The 25,695-nt window shown below is 41.7% G+C and overlaps 1 protein-coding gene across 2 annotated transcripts in view; it reads left to right on the forward strand.

Moving 5' to 3' along the window:
• Window positions 1–25,695, forward strand: part of PTPRG (protein tyrosine phosphatase receptor type G) — a 731,350-nt gene that overhangs the window by 475,608 nt on the left and 230,047 nt on the right. The window lies entirely within an intron of this gene.

A 25,695-nucleotide genomic window follows, 5' to 3' on the forward strand; every position in this document is an offset into this window, starting at 1 on the left:
GAAGTCCCTCAGACACTTGTAGACTGAAAGTGAAGAAAACTATGTATTAGCACAGCAGTCCCCAACCTTTGTGGTACCAGAGACCCGTTTCATGGAAGACAATTCTTCCATGGACTGGGGGTGGGGAGGCAGGGGGATTGTCTCAGGATGACTCAAGTGCATTACATTTATTGTGCACTTTATTTCTATTATTATTACATTGTAATATATAATGAAATAATTATACAACTCACCATAATGCTGACAGGAGGCGGATCTTAGGTGGTAATGTGAGCAGTGGGGAGTGGCTGTAAATACAGATGAAGCTTCACTCGCTCGCCCGTCACTCACCTCCTGCAGTGCAGCCTGGTTCCTAACAGGCCACGGACTGGTACTGGTCCATGGCCCGGGGGTTGGGGACCCCTGTATTGGCAGACTGTGACTGTGTTCAGAAAATGGTTGTGGTCATTTAGTCTCCATCTAGAATCATGCAAGTCACCTGCACCACATAATTGCTGTGTCATCACATTTTTATTTGATCTGTAAAGGTGAATGTGTTCTTTTTCCCCCTCCTGCAAGGAACAAAGTCAGAGGATATGTATAATTCAAAAATTAATCCAGTGAAGGCATAGAACTTTCATTTAATTAAAGGCTCTGAGTAAAGGAAGTTTGAGATAAGCATGAACAAGTGGCCGGCTGCCTGTTTCTCTCTCTGGCCTTTTCAAAGGGGATACAATGTATATCTGAAGATTTTGTGAACTGCATGAGGAAATGTAAAAAAGGAAAAATGACTTGGACACACATTTGAAGTTGATAACCTTGAAACAGAGAGAAGGTGAAGATCCTAAAAAGTATTTATTTTTTTTTATTTTTTAATCCAGACTCTGGGAAAAGAAAAATCTCTCATTGTTCTCCTTTTGTATCCTTCAAGTAATGCAGGACTCAAGCTATTTCCTGTCCATTTGAGATCCATGTAATATGAGCAGCATGTGTGCTCTTTTAAGGTTTTAACCCAGATTATGCAAGCCTCTTTTGCTTTGAAAATGAGTTTTGGTTTATAGATTTTTTCCATTTCCAGATAAATTCATAGGTGTGTTTGTGGCCATTTGGTAAACTGGGTGGAGAAGGTTTGTTTCAGAAATAATTTTGAAAGTCCCAGTCTGGTAAAAATGTCTTTCCCATTTGATGTTATTTGGATGGCAGAGCAGGTATAAGGAAAGTTTACTTTGAAAGATGCTCATTGTTTCGTGTAATCAAATGCATCTTTACTTGGTAACTTTCCAAGTGATGTGTAGGATTTTCATTGTCTTGTGCCCATTAAAATCATCAACTGGAATGGAACAGCTAGATAAGTCGCAAAAGATGCCGGGAGGGAATTTGTTTTTGAACTTACATAGGTTTGGAATACCATACCATGTTGGTGGGAAAGCTTCTAGGGAAACTTACATGCAGAACATTTTGAGCTCTGCACGACTCAGCCTGCATGGTATGTTGGAGGGAATTCCAGTCAGGGAAGAAAAATATTTCCGAGCTGTAGAGATAAATTCTGAGGAAAGCTAAAATTTGTTGGTTGAAGTAAAGTGGTGTTAAGAAGTAATTTTCATGTGGCTTTCTATAGAATTTCTCTCACGTTTCTCCCAAACCTTGAAAAACATAAAAAAATGGTGTTAAATTGGGGAAATATTAGAAACAATTGAATGTGTGATTAAATTGACGCCAAGAAGTTTGTTAAAGCTGCCGATGGATTGAAGAAATAAGCTTGTTGAGTGTTTTTTAGTGGACATCAATAATATCAGAAAAAGGATAATAACTAAATAGGGAAATTGTTAAAAAAAAAAAAAAAGGTACCTAGGGATGATCACACTAAGTGAAGTAAGTCAGACGGAGAAAGACAAATACCATGTGATATCACTTATATGTGGAATCTAAAAAGTGACACAGGGACTTCCCTGGTGGCACAGTGGTTAAGACTCCATGCTCCCAATGCAGGGGGGCCCGGGTTCGATCCCTGGTCAGGGAACTAGATCCCACACGCATGCTGCAACTAAGACCTGGTACAACCAACCAACCAACCAACCAACCAAATAAATAAATAAATAAATGAATGAAAAGATACAAGTGAACTTATTTACAAATCAAAAATTGACTCATAGACATAGAAAGCAAACTTATGGTTACCAAAGGGGAAAGGGGGGAGGGATAAATTAGGAGTTTAGGATTGAGATATACACACTACTATATATAAAATAGAGAACCAACAAGGACCTACTGTATGGCACAGGGAACTCTACTCAGTATCTTGTAATTACCTATAATGGAAAAGAATCTTAAAAGGAATATATATATATATACATATATATATTAAAAATACATATATATATAAAATGGAATCACTTTGCTGTACACCTGAAACTAACACAACATTGTAAATCAACTATATCTCAATAAAAGTTTTTTAAAAATGAAAAAAATAAAACAGCAAAACAAAAAAGCATGGATTAAACTGTTCACTCTTTTTATTCACAGGGCAGCTTCTAGCCACTCTGAGACTTTGTGTACTAAAATAAATGTACATTCTCAATAGAAAAGAAAGGTACAACAGGTAAAACACACTAGAGACTTAGGCAGAAAATAACAGAAATACAGGCATGACAGGGGCTTGAGAGACAGCCCAGTGGCCTTGTATTTTACGGAAATTGAGGAACATTGCTATTAAGTGGCTTGCACCGTTATGTGAGTATTGTTTTGATTGGGAAGTACAGAATCCATTCCCATCTAGCTTAAGAAAAATATGGGAATTTAGTGGCTCACATAACTGAAAAGTTAGGAGGTGCGATTGATTTACTACAATAAAGACAAATGATCGTGAAGGCTCTCCACGGCCTGGCTCCTCTTTGCAGGCCGTCTAGCTCCTTGGGGTTGCCCCCTGCAGCTCCAGCTTATATCCTCCTAGGTTCACATCCAATGGAAAGTACTCTCTGAGTATTTACTGGAAAATTCCCACTTAATTTTTGCTGTGTCTGAATGGATCACATTTCTATCCCTGTAGCCCAGGTTTCCGTAGGAAGCTTTTCTTCTAAAAATGGGGAAGAAATTGGTATGCAAAGAAAGTCAGAATTTGGTTACCGGAGGCCAGGGTCAAACCTACCAGTGTCCTGAAGGGAGCACATAGAGCTACTTAGGGCAGAACGGAGGCTCACCTCTGGGTCTCCTGACTATATCCGTCTGCCATTCTTTCCATTGGGACCACTAATCCAATCCATATTTATTACGTGTCATCCATGAGCAAGACACAGGAAGTAGCAAGAGCCTCATTATCGAATTGATTCCAGTTTGGATTGGAGAGGCATTAGGCTACTGGTGTCCAAAGTTGTCTGCCTTGGGATTTTTCTGGCATCGCTACTCTGGACCTAGTAGATCAGAATTTCTGGCATGGGAGCCCACAAGAGTGCTATTTTTGAAACAAGCCCCCTGATGACACCGATATATGCAGCCAGTTTGGAGAACTACTGTGCTAGCAAGGCGTGCTCTAAATGTGGATAAATATCTTCCAAGGAGTCATTCGTGGATTGTTTCTATCCTACCTGCCAACCAAGTTAAGAGTTTCTCAAAGTTAGGAGCGCAGAGTTCCTGATTTGCAATTATCATGTTAAACTCTTCAGATTTCAAGACCCCCTCCCCACTCTAGACCTATTGGAATTTCTGTTGTTGAGTTTAGGAATCTGTATTTTCTTTAAGCTTCCCTGAGGAATTATGATACATGATAAAATTATTCTCCAAAATGGGTCATATAACACTGAAACATTGAGGCCGAGAAAGAGTGTTTGTTAGAATGTTACTTTGGGGACTTCCCTGGTGGCCCAGTGGTTGAGAATCCGCCTGCCAGTGCAGGGGACACAGGTTCGAGCCCTGGGCCGGGAACTTCCCACATGCCACGGAACAACTAAGCCTGTGCACCACAACTACTGGAGCCCGTGCTCTGCAGCAAGAGAAGCCACCGCAGTGAGAAGCCGGCGCGCCGCAGTGAAGAATAGCCCCCGCTCGCCTCAGCTAGAGAAAGCCTGTGTGCAGCAAGGAAGAGCCAATGCAGCCAAAAATAAATAAATAAATAAATAAATAAAATTTTAAAAGAATGTTATTTTTATGTTTTGTCAATTAAAAGAAAGCTTTATTAATATTTGATTATCCATGGTAGCTGGCACCCTCATGTGGTCCATGTGCCAGGTGGTCACATGTTGTACGTGGCGGGTATCCAGTGGAAAGGACAGGAATGCCAAAATACATGAGCATTCAAGTGCTTTCAGCATATTGCAATCAGTTGCATTTTACGTATGCCTATGTAAGTGAATCTGTGTGTTAATATTATGTTTGTAACTGAATCACCGCTCCCAAAATAGACAAATGGCTTAATCAGCATGCTGTCAGCCTTCCTATGGGTAAAAATTAATGAAGATCTAATCAGATCTGACATGAAAATTGTAAATTATCAAGACAGTTTGATATATGCTTGTATGTCCCTTATCATTAACCATCAACCTCACCTAAAATATATTTTGTGAAGTATTACCGGATGGTATGACTGCATAATATTTTGAAATAATGTTTGTTTCACCCTTACAGCATCTGTTTTTTATTTCAACTTCTGTGTGTTTTAGAATGGACGTATCATGTTTAAGTACAGTAATATGAGTATATGATCTATAAGTAAACAAAAATAGTGGAGGCTTCCCTGGTGGCGCAGTGGTTGGGGTCCGCCTGCCGATGCAGGGGACACGGGTTCGTGCCCTGGTCCGGGAAGATCCCACGTGCCGCGGAGCGGCTGCGCCCGTGAGCCATGGCCGCTGAGCCTGCGCGTCCGGAGCCTGTGCTCCGCAACGGGAGAGGCCACAACAGTGAGAGGCCCGCGTACCGTAAAAAAAAAAAAAAAAAAAAAATAGTGGAAAAGCATGCTCACAAAAAATTCGTACCAGTGGCCTAGGTATATGATCTAAAAAATAGACACCACTGCTTTGTAAAAAAAAAAAAAAAGAAAAAGAAACGGCCAGTCTTTAGAGCTCTGGCTCCCATATTATGATACATTTGGTTAACCTTTCATTTCCTAATTGCTTGACTTTAAAAAGACAGAAGAAGAAAACATAAAACTGCCATTTAGTGTTAGATTTAAACCATAAGGAAAATACCTCATCTGTATTTGCATGTTCATAAGTTGCCTTCACTCTGTCAGATTCATTTGCATGTTGCTTTGGTGCTAGACTAGAGGGAGGTGCCCAGGGTAGCCACATCAGCTCCTACAACACATTAATTTTTAAAGTGTTCTTTAGATCAGTCTCTTAAATTCGTTTGCTTTTCCAGTTTCAGTACCATTTGACAAAAGGATGCGTTCGTTTGCGTTCTCTCTGTCTTTGAAATTTTTTTCCTAAGGTACATCAAACTCTTGACAGATACTTGAGTGTCATTTTTCTTGGTTTAATAGAGGTAGTGTTCATATTTATAAATGTAATTGCTCTCCAAAGGAAATCAGTAATTTGTAAGCGATTCTCTGTATTTTGAACTTCAGTGCTTTGCTTTTAATATATTTGAAACTTCTCAAGCTGGTGCTTAATATTCTGAAGGCATGATTTGTTTGCTGTAAGAAAGATAAGCATGACTTCTGGTTCACACCTGTGGTGCTGGGGCTAAAAAGTATGCGGTGAGTTATATTCAGGGCCCTTTGCCGGGACTCCAGAGAATGGTCTCCATTCTGAGATTTCTTCTCATCTAAATGTAAACTAAAATCTTGACATCCCTGATATTCTCCCTCACCCGCAGGGCTTTTAAAGGGTCGGAAGGCTCAAACTGGCTGTTAGATAATTTGGCTTTTCAGCTCTGCCAAGCCAGCTGTTCCCATAGTGCTGAGTTATTAAAACTTTCTATTGGGGTATAACATACCTATAGTCAACTTTTGACGCTGTAAGTGTGCGGCACGATGGATTTTACGTATGTGTACACCCAGGTAACTACCGTCCAGATCGAGATATGAAATATTTCCGCCACCCTTGACGTCTCCCTAGTGTTTCTTCCTGGTCAGTAACCTCGTCTTCACCCCTACATACTCCCTCTACTGACTTTGGTCCTTTCTGTTCCCTTTTGCCTGCTCATGACCAAAGTTAATTGCTACTGATATCCAGTGCTCGCTGGGTTAGAGGAGTATCCTTGGGACACTAAAACTCTATAGCTTCTATAGCTCTAAGCCAGGGAAAAGTCCTGTCTGCCTCCAGAATCTTCTGGTAGGCTTTTGATGGTATTGAAGATGTCCATTATTAGTTACCTATTATTTTGGATTATGGTTTTATCTTCTCTCTCCAGTTGGTCTCCCGTGTACATGTCGCGTGCTCAGAGTAGCTTGTTATTTGTGTCCGCAAACTCATTTGTAAGGATCAGTTGATCTCATCAGCTTGCTGTTTCTTGACGGTAGTGGGGACCTCCAGGGAGAGAGACGTGGGCCAGATAATTTGACGAAGAATAAAGAATCAGGCAAATCTGATTCTTCTAGGAGTCTCTCGTTTCCCCTGATTGCCCGGGAAGGCTGTAAGTAAGAAGAGGCAAGGTTAACAGTGGAGACTCGGGGGGAGCTGCCTAACGTGTATCTCTTTGGGACATTTGGGACATTTGAATTCTTTCCGGTTTATGGAAATGGAACCAAATTGGGAATCCCTGTTATGTTTGTACCTTTAAAAAAAATCACATTTCACAGTCTTAACAGAACTGCATTCTTTTTTAAATTTATTAACCATGTGACAACATGTGACAGGGCATTCAAAGATGAAAAAGATGTGGTTCCTGACTCTACAGTGCTTACACAGGAAAGGCATGTGTGTTGCCAAATAAGTTTACAGATGACTTTTGAAGGCTGAATTACAGCCTATACTGGGAGCAGAAAGTAGTCCCTGCCTCTGGGCTCCTGTGGGGAGGCCGGCTCGTTGGTCAGGCGTCCTAGTCAGGAAATACTTTACATAGCAGGTAACACTTAATTTGAATCGTGAAAGATGGTGAGTAGGAGTTTTCCAGGTAGAATTACATCTTCAGCTTTCCTGCTTCCGGTTGTTCTGCACTGATACACTCACATCATAAATTGCTATTGTGGTTAATATTGTAATTAAGGCCCAATTATGTTTCAAGTGTTAGTGGAATTGAGTCCACGCTTTCACTGCATTGCAAAATTTAAAGCGGTAATTTATATAGGACTATTATTATAGTATTACACTCATTTTAAAGATGACACCGTACTTACTTTTTTACATTTTGGATTAGAATTGCAAAATGTGTTAGAAAAAAATGGTGACGGTGCAGCAAAAGTGGAGCTACAACGGCTGCAATCACTGAGGGCAGGCGTGCTAATGCGAGAGCAGCTCCTGCTTTTTGAGCATCTAACTCGGGCTAGTCTGTCGGCTTTATCTTGTCACATGTGCTTTTCACAGCAACCTCAAGAACTAGATGCTATTATATTTAATCCCACTGAACAGATACTGAAAACTAAGACACATGCGAAGTTCCCCGTGTTAGTTTGCTAGGGGTGCCTTAACAAAGTATCGTAAGTGGGAGAGCTTAAAACAACAGGAATTTACTGTTGCTCACTTCTGGGGGCTAATAGTTTGAGATCAGGGTGTCAGCAGTGTTGGTTCCTTTTGAGGGCTTTGAAAGGGAATCTGTTCTGTTCTTCTCTCTTAGCTGCTGGGGACTTGCTGGCAATCTGTAGCATTCCTTGACTTACAAATGCATCACCTGCTTTACCTTCACAAGGTGTTCTCTCTCCCTGTGTGTGTCTGTGTCCAGATTTATCCTTTTTATAAGAACACAGTCATATTGGGTTAGAATCCATCCTCATGACCTCATCTTCACTTGATCATGGGCAAAGACCCTGTTTTCAAGTAAGGTCACACTCACAGGTATCGTGTTTAGGACTACAACATCTTTTTTAGGGAATACAGTTCAACCCATAGCATCGCATAAGCTCACGCAGCTAGAAAGTAGTAGAAACAGCATTCCGACTCAAGTTCATGTGACTCCGTAGCCCTAGGCTCTGGCAGCTCTGCCATCACGCATCAGCCCCAGTGTTCGTACCCAAGTGTATCGTGTGCTTCTTAACCCACCAGCCGGTAGACAAACATCATGATGTGGACATCTTGTCCAGACAGGATTGATTTGAGAACATGCCAAAGAGGAAACGTTAGTCCAGTCGTCATGATATTGGAGGGTTTTGACCTCCACTGAGATATAAGTGATGGGCTACATTCTGTGTATGAGGAGCTTCTGAGCCATTGTCCAGTGAGTCTAAATAGAACAGGGCGACTCAACCTTAGCACTGATGTTTTGGGCTGGATATTTCTTTATTGTGTCATGTACATTGTAGAGTGTCTACTAGCATCCTGAGCCTCTACCTACAATATGCCAGTAGCACCCACGCCACAGCGTGTCCATCAAAAATGTCTCCAGGGCTTCCCTGGTGGCGCAGTGGTTGAGAGTCCGCCTGCCGACGCAGGGGACGCGGGTTCGTGCCCCGGTCCGGGAAGATCCCACATGCTGTGGAGCGGCTGGGCCCGTGAGCCATGGCCGCTGAGCCTGCGCGTCCGGAGCCTGTGCTCCGCAACGGGAGAGGCCACAACAGTGAGAGGCCCGCGTACCGCAAAAAAAAAAAAAAAAAAGTCTCCAGATGTTGCCCAGTGTTCCCTGGGGAGCAGTGTCACCCCTGTTTGAGAATCACTGGTTTAGAAAGGGAGGAATGGCTTTGTTGCTAAACGGTGCTGGCCTGGCACTTGCTGTGCTTTGCCTGGACTTCGTCTTTATTTGGGGTGGTTGCTGGTGGAGAATGTGAGGAAGACAAGCTATTTTTGTTGGATTTTCTCAAGGCTCTGTGCTATCCATGGACATGAGAAGGAAGACGACAGGTAGGATGGAGAGTTAAAGACCCAGAGCACATTAAACATGCTCTCTGAACAATATGATTTTTTTTTTTCAGGCAAGCTAGTGGTTTTGGAATAAATTTGAGATAAAAATTTATGGTCTTTCATCTGAACGCAAGGGTTTATCCACGTTTCCGGAAAAATGCAAGTGATTCTGATGGCAGACCTGAAATTAATGTTTTCACTCACTATTTTGGGAGATATTTGCAATTAAGATCAGGATTTTATTTATTTATTTTTTAATCTTTTGGCCACGCCACGCGGCGTGTGGAATCTTAGTTCCCCCACCAGGGATCGAACCCGTGCCACCTGCATTGGAAACGCAGAGTCTTAACCACTGGACCGCCAGGGCAGTCCCGAGATCAGGGTTTTCATGGGCCTTCTATCTTAGAGAAAGGGGGTAGTAAACCCTGGTCATACCTACAGGACAGTTTGTGAGGTTTTTCTGCTGATCTTTATGGTGAGAAGCCACAGCCATTCTCAGCTGGACATGGGAGCATTCTTAGGAAATTCTGATTTAAAGTTCACTCCATCCTTCATCCTCCAGTTTATGCTGTTTTTTCCTGCTCAAGAAGATGGAGAAGTATCACTCTTCCTTTCAGAGAAATGCTTCTTTGTGGGTTGATTGACCAGGGGCATCCTGAGAACTCTGTTTCCTGAGATGTGTTGGGATATCTACACCCCAGAGTGTTATCATGTCCCCACATCAGTCAGTGCATTTTCTCTCATCCCCAACCATTAACATGGTCGTGTACACCAGTAACAGCTCACAAAACTGGAAAATGAACTCAGAGTTTTGCTGCCATGGATGCCAACTCGCAAAGATGACTGTGCCATGGCAGTGCCCAAACAGGTTCACAGCTCCAAGAGCCATGGTGTTGACGGCCTGGAAACCCAGCAGAATGGTTTTGCAAAAGGGAATCAGTCTGCTGTGCGGTTAATGTTCCAAAAAGCTAATGCCCAAGAGCTCCAGATGAGTCTTAATGTGCTGTTTAAGACTCAGGAACTTCAGAGAGCTGTATGTTCTGTACCACCCTGTGCTCTTACACTGAGAACAAAAAAAAATGGTATTTCCATGCAGCACAAATAGACAATCAAGTGGAGGAATCCGTGGGTAGGATTATTGAGCCAGCGTGTTAAAAATAAGTGAGCTGTAGGTGTTTGAAGAAATAATAAAGCCCAATACGCCAACCTTTAGACCAGGGCATGGGCTATATTAGGATGGAATACAGTGGTCTGAATAAAAATATAACCCCTACCGGCGACCCCTTTGAAAACAGCAATGCATGTGCAGGTGTGTTTCCCCTAGCATGCAAATCCCCACGGATCCAGCCTTTCAGAAACAGGATGGAAAATTGTGTTTACCTAGCCATAGTTCTTCGGTGTCTGGTACAACTGCATTCCTAACCTCTACTTAGTAACTGTGGAAGCAAGAGTAAGTTGCCTTATAGTGAAGAGGGAGCTGGATGTTCAGTTTAAATGGGTCTGTTCTTTGATTCTAAAGCCCTCCCCTCTCCTCCATTTTGTTAGTGTCCAGGTAATACCTCCTATGGACTCCGCTGGTTCTTGTTCTTGGCCTGCGTTTATGGCTCTGGGGAGTTTCTGTGACAAGTAGGTGGGCAGTGGGTCTGTGCTGGGCTTCAGTACATGCCTAGGTGCTGCTGGTTAGCATGACCCTAGTAGGGAGCAGGGAGCAGGCGAATTCAGAGTGCTCACAGCATCTAGCAGATAGGACAGAGCTTGAACTGGAAGCAAAGCAGTTGTTGAGACAGACCACATGCAGGTTCTCTGAAGAAAGAAAACAGAGCCCTAGTGATCAGAACCCACTCAAGTTGAGATCCCAGAGCGAGGCTCTCTGCTGCTCTGAACTGCATGATGGTGTCTGCTGGGTGGGCTCTGCCTGGTGCCCATGAGTGATCATCACACCAGAAAGAGTTGAGGGCTCCACGGTGGAACACTGCTTTGATGGGCTGAATTGAATAATCCTCCAGTATCTGATGCGTCCCATGGGGCACATCCCCAGGTGTCTGGTCTGTTGGGGAGAAGCATGGCTGGGTCCCTGACTGCTCACCAGCTGTTCCTGAAGCAGTTTCTATACTTTTCTATTTCTCCCTTTTCCTGTCTTTAAAATGAAGGCACCTCCCTGTTAGAGCTGTCATGACAAAAAAAGGAAAAAATTCCCGAATTTTTGTAAAGGACATAGCCCCGTGGTTATTTTATAAGTGGAGCTCACAAAAGTGTGGACGATGCTTTTGAGACTTGGAGTGTCTCAAATTCTGGTTCCTTGGAACCTCCTCCCAGCCACCTCCCAGCAGTCACCTTGAAAATAGCTCAAAAGGTTGTCTCTAAAGACCCTGACACACTCCAACAAACCCCCATCACCCACAGGAAAACCAGAGAATAAGAACTCACTGATCTGACAGCTTTCAACCTTGTAACAATGTGGACTGAGGCCTGGTACGAAAGAGAGGATTTGCTTTAAAGCATCATAGCATCTCTTGCTTAGAATGAGCTTAAAAGCCATCTGGTCAGGAGAATGAATCTCTGCTGTCGGACATCAGGAGATGGTTACTCCTGGTTGAGGGTATTGATCAGATCGAAGCATATGGGGTTTCTAGGGTCCAGAAAGTGCTACATGAGTGCTCGCTCTGAAACTTTATCAAGGTTACTTACAAGTGCATTTATGAAGGGCACTGTTCTACATGCATGGCAACACCTCATAAAGTTTGATGGCACATCTTGTCATCCGTGTACTGTTTGGTTCCTGTTTTAGTCTTCCTTTGCGGTTGCTGTCTTTTGCTTATTATTTTTAATATTTACAAAAGACGTTTTCCTCATTAAAAAATTTTTAAACAGTACTGCACTTACGAAGTAAAAATTGAAGCCATTGTTTCATCTCTCTCCCTCCAGTTTCAGTTCTCAGACCATAGTTTCGTTTCTTCTAGGTTGTTCCACGTGTTTTTTCCTCCTCCCTGTTTGTGCTTCTGTATTTTTTCCTTTACTTGAACAATGAGACAATTATGTACATAGTGTTCCATAGCTTATCTTTTTGACTCATTGGTATATCATGGGCATCCTTGCATATCAGATAAGAATCAAGGGACTTCCCTGGTGGTCCAGTGGGTAAGACTCCATGCTCCCAATGCAGGGGGCCCAGGTTCAATCCCTGGTTGGGGAACTAGATCCCACATGCATGCCGCAACTAAGAAGCCCACATGCTGCAACGAAGATCCCACGTGCCGCAACTAACACCCAGGGCAGCCAAAATAAATAAATAAATAAATATTTAAAAAAAAAAAAGGAATCAACATCATTCTTTTTAAAGAGCTGCATAATATTCCACAGTATGCACCCAATTTCTTTAGTCATTTTCTTATTGATTGACAATGAATTTATCTATAGTATTTTGCTATTATAAATCATGCTTCTGGAGCTCCATGAATCTCCCTAGTAACGTACATGACACTACTTGAATCCCAACTAAGACAGCCAATTTTAAGCTCCTTTTGATTTAAAGTACCTTCTTTATTAAGATTTTGGGCTGGAGTTTTGTGGGGAAGACTCTCTATGGTGGCTGAATCTCAGATTTGGAGATGATAAACCAAGCTTCCTGGATAGACTTCTGCTTGTGTTCACGGTTACGTTATGTATTATAAATTCAAGATAAGTGAAACAAGTGTTGGGACACAGTTATATTTAATGTATAGTCATGAATGGAGCCCATCAATAACATGATTATTGGCTGACACCGTCTCCTGTAGACTCTTGGCTTCTTAAAGCCATAGCTTTGATATTTTGTTGTTTTTGTCCCATCCCTTAAACTGTCTTTATTCCAAATTATTAACAGTTCCCTGCCGAGATGTAGCTATCAGAATCTCAAGATGTTCTCATTAATGGAGTTATTAACTCCCTTGCAAACCAGCAAGGCATTCTCTGGCTTGGCCCCAAAGCGTGGAAAACATTGTCTTAATGTTGAGGTTACTAGTTTGAACGGTTGACTGCCGAATAATGCTGATGGGTTTTTTTTTTTTTCCTTTAAAATGCAGTACCTGATAAAATGGATGGCTAGGGGAATGGATTGTTATTTGATAAAGCAAGTTTCTTAGAATATTAACGGTAGAATCTAAGTGGTGATATATAAGTGTTCACAGTAATATTCTTCAACTTTGCGCTTATGTCTAAAATTTTTTCATAAGAAGATGTTGGGGGAAAAGGAATATGGAACAGAATGGGAAATGGGAAAATCTAATCAACAGAGGACTCACTCGCAAGTCATACAGTCAACGAATTTAATACTACATAGTGAGTTGAAGAGAGAAATCTGTTTTTTGAAAACAATTTTCATGTAATAGTTATGATAGCTATAGTAATAATGAGGAAGAAGATATTAATATCATCCCGTAGGTTTTGTGGCATTCTTGTTTTCCCTGTAGTGTTTAATCCTAACACCAGACCTGTACACTTACAGTCAATCATCAAACCTTTTCTTAAGTCATCATCCTCCAAACTAACCTAATACCATCATCTCAGTTTGCCATGTTTGGAAATAGAGATCTAGAAATATTAAGTGATTTGCCTCCGATTTTAACACCAGACGAGGCAGAGCTTGAACTGGAACTTATATTTTCTAAACATATCTTTGCTACTCCATCGTGTGTTTGCTCTGATTATAAGATTCTGAAATCCAAAATCATACTCTGGTGAATTCATGGAAAGGAGAGTCATTCAGCCAAGAATACTTTGAACTACGATCAGAGCAATGATGGTGGCAGAACTCTGTCCTCGTTACCTCTGAGGCCTTTAACCACTTCCTAAAAGCTTCTCCCTAAATCATCGCTTCCAGGTTGTACCCAGTACATCAGCAGAGCTAGTGTTCTCCCCAGCTTTGGGCAGCCTTGTTTTGCTCCCTAATTCGTTGGTGTTTTTCTGACCGAAGATATGTTCTGATAGAATTAGTACTTTGTGTTTACTAGGTGTGCACACTGTAATTTTATGGCTAGGTAGGTGGGAAACTATTAGTCTAAATAAATATACTTTTCAACAGAGCAGCTGTATTAAATGAATTGAATAGTCTGTGTATATCAGAAACAGTAGCTCCATCTTTTTTTTTTTCTTCTTCAGAGTGTTAGCAAGCTTGAATAGTCGTGTGTTTCATTGCAGGCAGAAATAAATGATGAGTGAATCATGGTGAAGTGAAGTCAGGAATAGAGCAGAATTGGGCTTCCCTGGTGGCGCAGTGGTTGGGAGTCCGCCTGCCGATGCAGGGGATGCGGGTTCGTGCCCCGGTCCGGGAAGATCCCACATGCCGCAGAGCGGCTGGGCCCGTGAGCCATGGCCGCTGAGCCTGCGCGTCCGGAGCCTGTGCTCCACAACGGGAGAGGCCACGACAGTGAGAGGCCCGCGTACCGCAAAAAAAAAAAAAAAAAAAAAAAAAAAAGGAATAGAGCAGAATCATAGCCTGTGTGATGCTGTGCTTTCTGTCGCTAGGGGCTGATGGATTCATTCCTTTGGAGCGCTTTGCTGATGACACTGATTTTCTGAGTTTGGCTCCCCAAATGGATCCATTAGCTTCACCTTCTCTTTCTGCAGTGGTTGGTGGGGATTTTGATTTTGTTCTTTTATTTTTTGATTTTTTCTCTTTTTTCGCCCTCATTTTAAGTTTCTTGTCCCCCGCCAGATGAACTATTATTTAGAGCCAGCAAGTATTTTAAACAGGTGCAATAAAACAAACCACCTTTCTTGGCTCAAAACCAATCCCCTCCCTAGAGAAAACCACTGTTGTTAGTTTATGTTATTTTCCAGATCGTTTTCTTAACTTTCCTTAGTTCTGTATATCTGTGCATATACATACACAGCAAACATTTTGTTGTACGGCATCTTAAAAGTCAAATGTGTATTTATTCTGCCTCTTGACTTTCTCCATGAGTAATACATCTTCAAGAAGTTTGTGTCAGTGCCTACTTGTCAATTTTTTTTCTTCTCTTCCCTCAGTTATCTTACCAACTCTCCTATTTATTATACATGTGAATTTTTTCCCATGATACCAACAATATGGGGCAAATAAATATACTTGTATATTTGTCTTTGTATTTGCAACACTTGTGGCCAAGCCTCAGTTCTCTGAATAGAGATTCTCCTTAAATTATAAAAAGGAAAATCATTTGAAAAAAATGAATTAAGATCCTCATTCTTATTGGTTATCAGGAAGATTAAAAAATGAAAACAGGAGTGTTCACCCAATGTGTGAAAAAGAAGGATCCATAAATCCAATGTTAGCAGTGGTGTGGGAAGATAGGTTTTCTTATTATTGACTAGAATACAAAAGGTGTGTCCCCTTTTCCAGGGACAGTTAGAACCACTTCTAGGGATCTGTCTTAGAGAAAGGATTTTGTGCTCATAGAGGCATGTTCACTTGTTTTTTATTTGTTTGTTTGTTTGTATGTTTTTACCAGTGACTCTTAACCTTTCTGGCTTGCAGAGCCCTTGACGATTTTGATGAAAGCCATAGAACACGTGACATCAGGACTGAAAATGTGTTTTGAAGTGTTACCAGCATGTGGTAATAGAAGGAACCATAAGAGTTTATCTGATGAAAAGAGATAGACACTGTCCAGTGTGCACACGTGCCACCCTTGGCAGTATTTCAGGAGATGTGCAGCCCTTCTGGAAGCCAAATCCGTAGCTCCATAAATTGGTTTTCCGTCCTCTACCAACCAGTTATCTACCCACAGCTGTTGGCTATAAGGGAGACTTCGAAATCAGAAAGGGTTCGAATAGAGCAAGGCAATGCATTTCCTCCCGTGCGAGAAATAACCTCCTTCCATTTATTTATTCCACAGTCATTTAATGAGTACCTGCTATGGGCTTGGTCCTGGGGCCAGTACCACCCAGTTGGAGAGGTCCCAGCACACTGGACCTAGCAGAGTCCATTGTAAGGGCACCTCCACCAGAATTAAACAGCAGGCCTGAGCAGCAGAGAGCTGTTTTAAATGTTCTAGTTCAATTGACCAAACTAATCTAAAAGATGCCTCACTGCGGAGATTACCTTTAGAACACTAGAGGGTGTGGTTTTGATTTATAGAACTCAAAAAAGCTTTTGGGAAGCGTCCAGATTGTCTGGCATGTGTGTTCTCAGAAATGTTTTGCATAAACCTGTTTCTTAGGGAGACCCTCCTGATTTGGCAACATTTAGCTGCAAAGGGCAAAATGCAGTTTCCTGGATAAAACTGCACAACTTTTCTTTGTGCACAAGCTTTCTTGCAGGCTTCTGGCTGGGAGAAGGGGAGCGGATACAACCAACTCTATACCTGTGTTAATTTTATTAAGCTTGATCGCAAATTCATGGCACCATCATTTCCCCAGAACCTATCATGAGGTAGAAAATACAATATCAGAAATGAGGAAAGAACCATAACGGGAACTTCGGGTGAGTCAGTAACAAATAAACTGTATTTCAGGTTTCTTGTATTTCAAAACGGGAGACCTATTGCTGATTCCTCGTTGGTTTGGAATGATTTATAGCCTTTTATTTGTGGTTGAGTGTTGCAGTCTATGTTGTCATGGAAATTCTATTGAATTTATAGGTCCATTTATCCAAAATGATTTTCCAGACTTTATTTCATGGTGAATCACGTTACTCCCAAGTACAAGCAATTTCTAAAAAGCTTCACGTTACAAAGAGCACAAACGCTGCGGTGGTTATTTTCGTGTTTTTGAAATACAAATGAGTTCCACATGCACCTAGGTGGTCCCCTTCCCCTCCGCTGTGTCCAAGGTGTTAAGCATTTCAGAACCAGAAGCTTATGTACAAAACAGCTCTGCAAGCTAGGAAAGGTTGTTTTAATAGAAAAGAAGGTTATTACAGTAACTGGAATAGGTGAAAGAGGTCTTGAAGCTACTAGTTTACAGGTAAGGGCAAGACTCTCCAATCTTTGAGCCCCGTTACAGCAGACTTGTTCCACCTGCAAGTTCGGTAGTAGAAAAGAGAAAGGAAAACAGAGCTTTACCACATCCATCGACTAGACTTCGTGTGGCAGTGGGTATAGGTGAGGTTTCTACACCTCGGCACTATTGACATTTTCGGCAAAATAATTAGTTGCTTTGGCAGGGAGTGTCCTATGCGCCGTACGGTGTTTAGTAACCTCCCTGGCCTCTACCCACTAGATGCCAGTGGGATCTACCCCCTAGTGACACCAAGCAAAAATGTCTCCAGATATTGACAAATGTCCTCTGGGGTCCAGAAATCACCCCTCTTTGAGAACCATTGCCCTGGAAGCTTTGTGCTAGGATCCTAGCGATAACTAACAGGTAGTTCTCTCTGCCAATGGGAAATCTGATCAGGATGTTGTGTGCAGAGGATTTTTAAAGTGTAGGCTGTGCAATCAAATGCCTGGGTTTGAATCCTGGCTTTATTACTTCTTAGACAAGACCCAATATCTCAGCCTTAATTTCCTTTTGTATAAAATGGGGAAAATATCGTAATAGTACCTACCCTCCAAATACCCCAAGGATTGAAGGAATTAACTCACGTAAAGTATTGTAAGAATTGGATACATTAAAGCAGCCCTCCGCTGCTGCCTCTGGGCTTCATTTTGCAGTGTCTGCCTCAAGGGGAAGGGTGGAAAGAAGCAGTGCTAGGTCCATGTAATTGTTCTTTAGTCCTCGGCTGCTGTGATTCTGCACACTCTGAGCCAGCCACCCTAACTTGCTCTATGACACAGATAAGATCTCCCTAGCCTTATCCTCCTGCTTAGAGCAGCCTCTGTTGAATGGAATGGGTACAGAGCAGGGAAGCAACGTCAGCCGTGCTCCATTATTATAGGAGAAGACTATATTTTGTTTATCCCAGTTTCAAAAGCACAGCTCTTTCACTCATTTCTTTATTATCGAAATATACACAAAGAGGAAAATTCACAAGTAATCAGCGTACAGCTGAACGAATTTTCATGCACTTGGAACCAGACCCCCCAGATCAAGAAAGAGCACTTTCTCGCCCCCTCCTTCCCCAAGATCCCTCTTCCACTTACCACTCGCCGGGGGTAACCACTGTGTTGGCCTCTGAGTGCAAGAGTTTTTCCTGATTTTGTACATCATTCCAGCAGAATCACACAGTATATCCTTTTTTTGTTTTGTTTTAAAGAAAATTTCTGGGTGTTTTGTCTCAGCATGGTTTGTGAGTTCCGTCCATATCATTACCTGCCATTGTAGTGCATTCTACATTGGCACTACAATTGTTACTGATTGGCATCTGGGTAGTTTCCAATTATTGGAGAGCCCATTGTTGATTAGCATCTGGGTAGTTTCCAATTTGGGTTTATTGAAAACAACCCTTTCACTAACTTATTTGTGTTTTTCCCCTTTCTTTTTTTCCCCCATTAACTAATTTTTAAAGACACGTGAAACAATAGGGGGCCTATGGTAAGCCAGATGCCGTGGGAGGTGCTTTACTTGAGTTATTTAATCCTCAGTGTAGCCCAGTGACACACTTCTGACCCTCAGCTTCCTCATGGGGCTGCTAGGACGCGGAGAGGCTGACTAACTTCAACCGGCGGCTCACACAGCTATTGAATGGGAGAGCTGGAACTTACTACCCTCCTTCCTGCGTCCGTGATGAGGGAATCTAACCAACACGTAGCCAGATGCTGAACCTACCTCACTTATGTCCAAACTGAGGCTGAACTGTAAGACATAACTCCACAAATCATGCATAGTAATCCCTTACCGTTGGAAGCAAGAGCCGGAACTTTTCCCTACCAAGAGACGAGTGCAAAAGTTAAATGTTTGACTAGTCAGATGAATCACTGAGCCAGAAATTCCAAAAATCAACTAATAAATAGACTTATAACGGCATAAACAAGTTACACGCAGAGACTTTTAAAAGGGATCCCCAAAACACCCTGACACCTGATGGTATAGGAGTCATAGCCCTGCTGTGCAATTTGGGTTCTTCTGCTCCCAAAATTTGGATTCCTGCTGTATATAGTTGAAGATAATTCCATATTACAGAGCAAGGGAAATAATTAAGGATTGGTGCACTCTGTGATTAATGATACTGTATAAAGCAAATGTTTCAGAATGTTTATTTAAATGCTACCTTGCACGTAAAGATGTTGAATACCTGCTGTTCTCTGGGCCACGGTTCTTCTAAAAATATTCTTTCAATGAAGGCTGTGTGAAGCCCACACACAGGTTTCTTTGCTACACCTTGTGGCATGACTCATTGAGATTGTTGACCGGCCCAAACAATTTATTTTCACTTTTATTTGCATATCCCTTCTGGTCATAAAGAAAGTAACAAAGATACGTAATAATAAAAAGTGGGAGCTGTTGAATTTCTTCTTACTTGTCCCAAGCATGTGAGTAGTGATTCGTTATTACAGTGATCCCATGAGGTCAGTATTACCTCTATGTGACAGAAGGGGACACTGAGCCTTAGAGATCTCAGGTGTCTTCCGTATACAAATCAGGTCTGATGCTGTAGCCCATGTCCTTTGGTCTTCATTTAATATCACCCAGTTGTGTTGTCTGTCAAGTTCATGGATATTTTTCTGTAAGTCGCGAGAGTGTGAACTGGGTTGTAGTAGGATATAATAGAATGTAGCCCCATTCTGCAGGGGAGAGGCTTGTTAGAAAGAGATGAATGAAGAGGATAGAGCTCAGAGCTCAAAGACACTCAAAAAGGAACAAGGTTGCAGAACCGTTTTATAATGTGATGCACAGACACGTATAAATATGTCTGGGTGTGTTTTGCTTAAAATCAGTAGTGACATTTAGGGGTGTATTAGTCAGAGTTCACCAGAGAAATAGGACCAATAGGAGTTATATATGAGAGAGAGAGAGACAAACAGAGAGGGAGGGAGATTGAGATTTTAAGGAAATGGCTTCCTCAGTTGTGGAGATGGGCAAGTATGCAATGTACAGAGCAGGCTGGAAGTTCCAGCAAGAGACGATGTTGCAGGCTTAAGTCTCAAGGCTGGAAACTCAGGCCGAATTTCTGTGTTGCAATCTGGAGACAGAATTCCTTCCTCTTAGGGCACCCTCTGGCTTTCAACTGACTGCACATGGCCGCCACGTTATGGAGGGTAATCGGCTTTACTCAGAGTCTAGTGATTTAAGTAGTAGTCGTAGATTTTTTTAAAAAATACCTTTACAGCAACATCTGGAATAATATTTGACCGAACAACCGGGCACCATAGCTAGGGCCAAGTCGACACATAAAATTAACCATCACAGGGGGTAACAATATAATCATGACCCTTTAAAAAAGTAACTGGGAGTAAAGACTGTTCATTGATATAAAACAAAATACCCATATCATAGTTCTGAATTCAGAGTGTTTGTTATATAATATACATAGTGTGTATTTATCATTTTTCTCCATAATTTAAGTGAATAGATTTTCTTGTGTTGGAGTGTTAAAATTTCAGACTAGAGTTGCTTGGGTGGAAAACGGTTTGAAATTCCTTGCAGATGAAAGAGAAAGTAATATAACCTGGGTTTAGCAGACCCATACCTGGGTCCACTTAGCCATTTCATAGTGATTTGGGCTTATATTTGGGCCTTCCTGAACATTTTCTCCAGCAGTTTAAGTCCGTTCATTCTCTTAGTATCCTGATCTCTCCCTGCTACTCATGTTATTTATTCTCAGAGATAGCAAGAGCCTCATTATACTGATTGTGGCTTTATCATTTGACTATCCTTGCAGCTAGCCACCCAGAGCTCCCACTCATTTTATTCATTCCAAAATATGAATTAATAGTATTTACAAGAACAGCACTGTTCAAGACACAGCCTTTAACTAGGCAGGTAGCCTTCCTGCCCTCATCAGCCTTCCTGTCTGATGGCAATGGCAGAATGAAAGAATTAGAACGTGTTGTGTTGAGTGTGTGTGATCTGGCTATATAGTAGTGAAGGTACAGCATAATCTAAAAATTAAGTTAGAGTAAGAACCTATTATCCAAAACCTTAATTCTGACACCATCATTTGCAAATCATCCAACAAGTGGAACCAGCAGATCATGAACTGTGTTGGGATTTTTACTTTGTCTTTGCTACATGTTTTTATTCTTAGGCAACTGTTTTTTGCCCACTACCATGTTCTCAACTGGCTGACTACATGGTAGCCCCAAGAATGATCAGGAAAATACATTTTGCCTCTTCAGTTCTGTTATCTACTGCTTCTTATTAATTCTGCTCTTGCCTTTCTAGTCACCATCTTTATTTCACTGTGTTTATGTCTCACCTGTTCTTTTCCTGTAGCTTTTCCTATGTGTTCTTCCATTCTGTTAAAGATGAACGACAGTATCCTGGAAATGTCTGATGAATCTATGGGTAGATGGCGTTTCCTCTGGGCTGTCTGCATGCCATTTCCTTAATTCATCATGAATTTTTTCTTGGGCCATGTATGTGGGGGGGGTACACGTTGGAGAAATATTATGTAAGTTTTTTGAGAGGAAATTAAAATGTAGAGCTTTCTAAATCACCAAAGAAAGTACTGCTGGATTTTCTACTCTTGCATTGGGATCATTTCTTCTTGCCGCCATCACGACAGGGATGTGAGAGCTGACTTACACACACAACTACCACATTAGAGAATAGGAAGTCCACCTTCAAGAAAATATCCCCTCTTGCCCATTCCCTGTATTATTCTTTATTCATTTATTGCACGCCTTACATGACCATGAGCCATTTACTACTTTAGGCATTTTTGTGGTACATGTATCTACAACTCAACTTTGGCATTCAAAAAAAAATGTGAACCTTGTCTTATTATTGATATTTTTGTCTTCCCAAGTGCAAACTGTCTTCATTTGTCATAGTGCCTTATACATAATAGGCATTAAGCCAATTTTTTTGCCTACTGGAAGGAAGCACAGTGATTAAGGCTTTGACCAGGATCAGAACAATTAGTTTTTATCCCAACCCCACCCTCCGTCCTAAAGAGTGTTGTAATTTTAGAAATCCTTCTTTTCTTTGGCTGTAAAATGAGGATCATCGTGGTACCTACTTCAGTGAGTATCAGTGAATGAGAGTACAGTGCCTGATATACAGTAGGCACTTTCTAAATATTTGAAAAATAACAACATGAAGAAAAGTGCAGATGGCCGTCGTTTTCAGATTTGTTGATTTTCATTTATTCAGCTTAACACAGGTAGTGATACAAATTGGAAATCTGGCATCTATATCGTTTCAAATCAAACTGCAGCTAGGGCAGTTTTAAATGTAAGGGGGGAAATAGAACACAGCAGGAGAAAAGGGCAGCCGAGTGGGCATTTTGTTGTGACTCTGTATACATCATGCTAGGACCCTGTAACACGAGAGCATTGACTGCTGTCAACCCTGTTCTCACAGAACCCATCACATCTTCCTCCCGTTACTTGATAGTGTGGTCATTCATTCGGCCATTTTCCCTATGTATGATTTAGCACATGCTTCCTGGTCAGTGATGGGGTAGAATACCGTTTTCCAAATGTCAGGTTATACCACATTATACTCGATGTTATCTATCGCCTTGATCTGGCTAGAGGAATTCCTGCAGATTTTTCCATTCCAACCATTACACAAGGTAAAATTAAATGATCCACCAGGCCTGTTTTTCTTGCTCATGAGTTTAAAATACTTTATAGGACTGGTCCTTCAGTTGCACCCTGGTCTACCCACAGTCTACCAGTGGCTTTTTTAGTTGACCTTCATGCAGTTTGTTTCTGTTGTTGGGGAGACTTACATATCTCATGGCACTCTTTGTGTTGGAGGGACATTCATTTACACCAAGTTGACCCAGTTTTCTGTCCTGGTTGGAATAGACATACAGAGCCTCAAGCTGTACGGTTTTCTTGAAGAACCAAAGTGTTCCAATATCAAACATATTTGGAAAATATTGAGTTCACACTGTTTGGTCTTTAAATACCATTCCTCACTAAAAGAAACCAGGGCTCAGTCAAGATATGGCCAATTCCAGGGCTGGAACAGGGGAAATGCAAGGTGAGGTTAGAACATCTGTGCCAGCTAATAAGGAGGTGCTAAAGGATGAAAAATGATGGAAGCATGGCAAAATGACAAAGGAATCTGTTTGAAGGGTCTCCTGCTGGGCAGATTGGTGCTCTGTGAAGCCACAGTACTGCAACTGTGGTCCCCTGCCCAAAAGGCACGACCTGAGTCTAATCACGAGAAACCATGAGACCGACCCCAATTCTACATAATAATCGGGCTGCACACTTCAAACTACCAAATAAAGGAAAAGAAAGGCTGAGTAACCGTCCCAGGTGAAAGTTGGGGGTCGGAGGGGTCAGTATGAAGAGACATGGCAACTGAATGCAAAGTTAGGTCCTAGATTGGATTCCTGGACCAAGAACCAAATAATGATCTATAATAAACTTTGTGTCAAAGTGAAACTTGCTCATTTTAATAATGTTACTGTGGATATGTAACAGAATATCCTTATTCTTAGAAATGATACGCTTAAGTATGTATTGGTAAAGGGGCATGTTTTCTCCCACCTAACGATTGATTCAAGGAAGATAATTGCTTGGAGGGAGAGAGGAAGAATGCAAATGGGTAAAATGTAAATTGGTGATGTGTGTAAAGAATATAAGGAACAGTTAATAGATCTCTTTATTGCCCGATTTCCCAGGTCTTTTCTTCAGTTTCAATTCACCATGTTTCTACAGGAAGAGGATTGCTATACAGTAAGCTTGACTTCGATTCACATTATTAGAAAGAACGCACTTTGCGGGAGGCTGAAGGAAGGCTCTGAACATGGCACTTGAGAGCAGATACAGAAAGTTGAAGGGCTTACTGGCAATATTCAGCAGCCACCCCAATCCCTTCCAAAGATGTTTTTGTAAAATAGGTTTCTAGCCTGTGCCTAAATTTGTCTCATCAACAATAACAACAAAATGATTTCAAGTCCAGTGCCCTCTCGGCAAAACTCCACCTACTTATTTACTTTCATATTTCAGATACCTTTAAAAGTTAACATAATTCAATAGACTACAACTTGAGAGAAATAGCAAGGAAAACTGATACTTCAGACCTATGGCTGCTGTTCTCTTTATGAGACATTTTATTATCCTGACGGGTGGAGCCATGACTCAAAGACATTTTCTAAAAATGAATTTCCTCACCCAGTTGTAAATGAAAATGCTCTTGAAGAGATCTTAAAGTATTTTGTATCACACACTATTCAGGTGATGCATTAAACAATGCCACCCCTGCTCATGGGCTGAAGAATAAGAAAACCTTCTGTGAACTTAGTTCATTTGAGGGCCTGGGTTTTCAAAGGAAAGTGAAGTGTAATTTTCTGAATATACTTATGCAGAGTTTCTTTCTTGGGTTAGTGACATTGTCCCCAAAGCAATTCACCCAGTATTAAACTATTTTAATCTGCACCTCACTGAATGGATTTTTTCTCAGAGTAAATTCATGATGTCTGTAGTCGTCCAGACATAAAGGCAACACGTGTATAAGAGGTTGCCAGCGTCAGTGGGAATGCAGAGTCTAAGGAAAATAATTCACCGTAAGAAAGAATATTCTCCAAAAGAATCTACCCATCCTTCTCCCATCCACTTGGTTATCTAACTTTTCCTAAAAAGTGTCCTGATTTGGGCTCCCTAAATATACCCTTCAGAGAAGATATGTCACCTTGTTCGTAACGTCTTGGTTAATTCAGTCAGCAGGACTCTGTTCACCTTCGACGTGTACTTCAGCTTGTCTCTCTGACTTCCCTTTTCCCATTGGGAATTTATCATTTAGTATCAAGTCTCCATACTCCATCTGGGGTGTGGTTGTTCAGAAAATAGCATCATGTCATTTGGAAAAGTGGGAAAATAGAGGTCATGGAAGAGAGCTAATGATATAGGAGATTTGATTTTCTGGAAAGAGTAGGGGCCATTCTAGAAGATTCAGTGCAATCACATTCATATTAGACATCTAAAGATGCCTGCCAAAAGTTAACGTGACAAGGATGACGATCTGTGGAGCACAGTTAAGGTCCAGGCATAGTGCTACACACTGTACCCTGCACCTACATGTTTGATCCCCACACCCATCCTACCAAGGGTAAGCGCTTGATTCTATACGTAAGGAATGATGCTTAGAAATTCGCTGGCTTGCCTGAGGGCTCACATGCAAGTAAACGAAGAAGCTGGAATAGGGTCCCAGATCTTTTATTTTTGTCACATATGTAGTCTCTCAAGAATGCTCTGTCGGTTGTTTCTGTTCTCTGAATTGTTCAGGTATTGAGGAATGTGCAGACATTAAAATTGTATAATTGTTTTAAGTTGATTTATCCGTGTTCTGCTTTTGAGTGAGAAACCCTTGCCACATGTAAGAGAAGGTATTCAAGGTTGGGATGAGAGCACCTGGACTTTACACTCATCAACTGATGTTTCTTTTTAACCAAGTCGGCATCAACTTTCTGAAGTACCGTTTCCTCATCTGTAACTGAGTGTAGTAATTTCTGCCCAGTCTTCACAGGGATTGTTAGATAGATCTAGTGAAATCATGAATGGGATGGCTTTTTGCAAACTGAAGAATGTTAAGCATTATTTATTTATTTATTTATTTTTGCGGTACGCGGGCCTCTCACTGTCGTGGCCTCTCCCGTTGCGGAGCACAGGCTCCGGATGCGCAGGCTCAGCGGCCACGGCTCACGGGCCCAGCCGCTCCGCGGCATGTGGGATCTTCCCGGACCTGGGCACGAACCCGCGTCCCCTGCATCGGCAGGCGGACTCTCAACCACTGCGCCACCAGGGAAGCCCTATTAAGCATTATTATTATC

This window comes from Delphinapterus leucas, chromosome 10 (assembly GCF_059928025.1).
Source record: "Delphinapterus leucas isolate spDelLeu-1000000601 "Yukka" chromosome 10, BTC_Dleu_Yukka2, whole genome shotgun sequence".
Taxonomy (NCBI): Eukaryota; Metazoa; Chordata; class Mammalia; order Artiodactyla; family Monodontidae; genus Delphinapterus; species Delphinapterus leucas.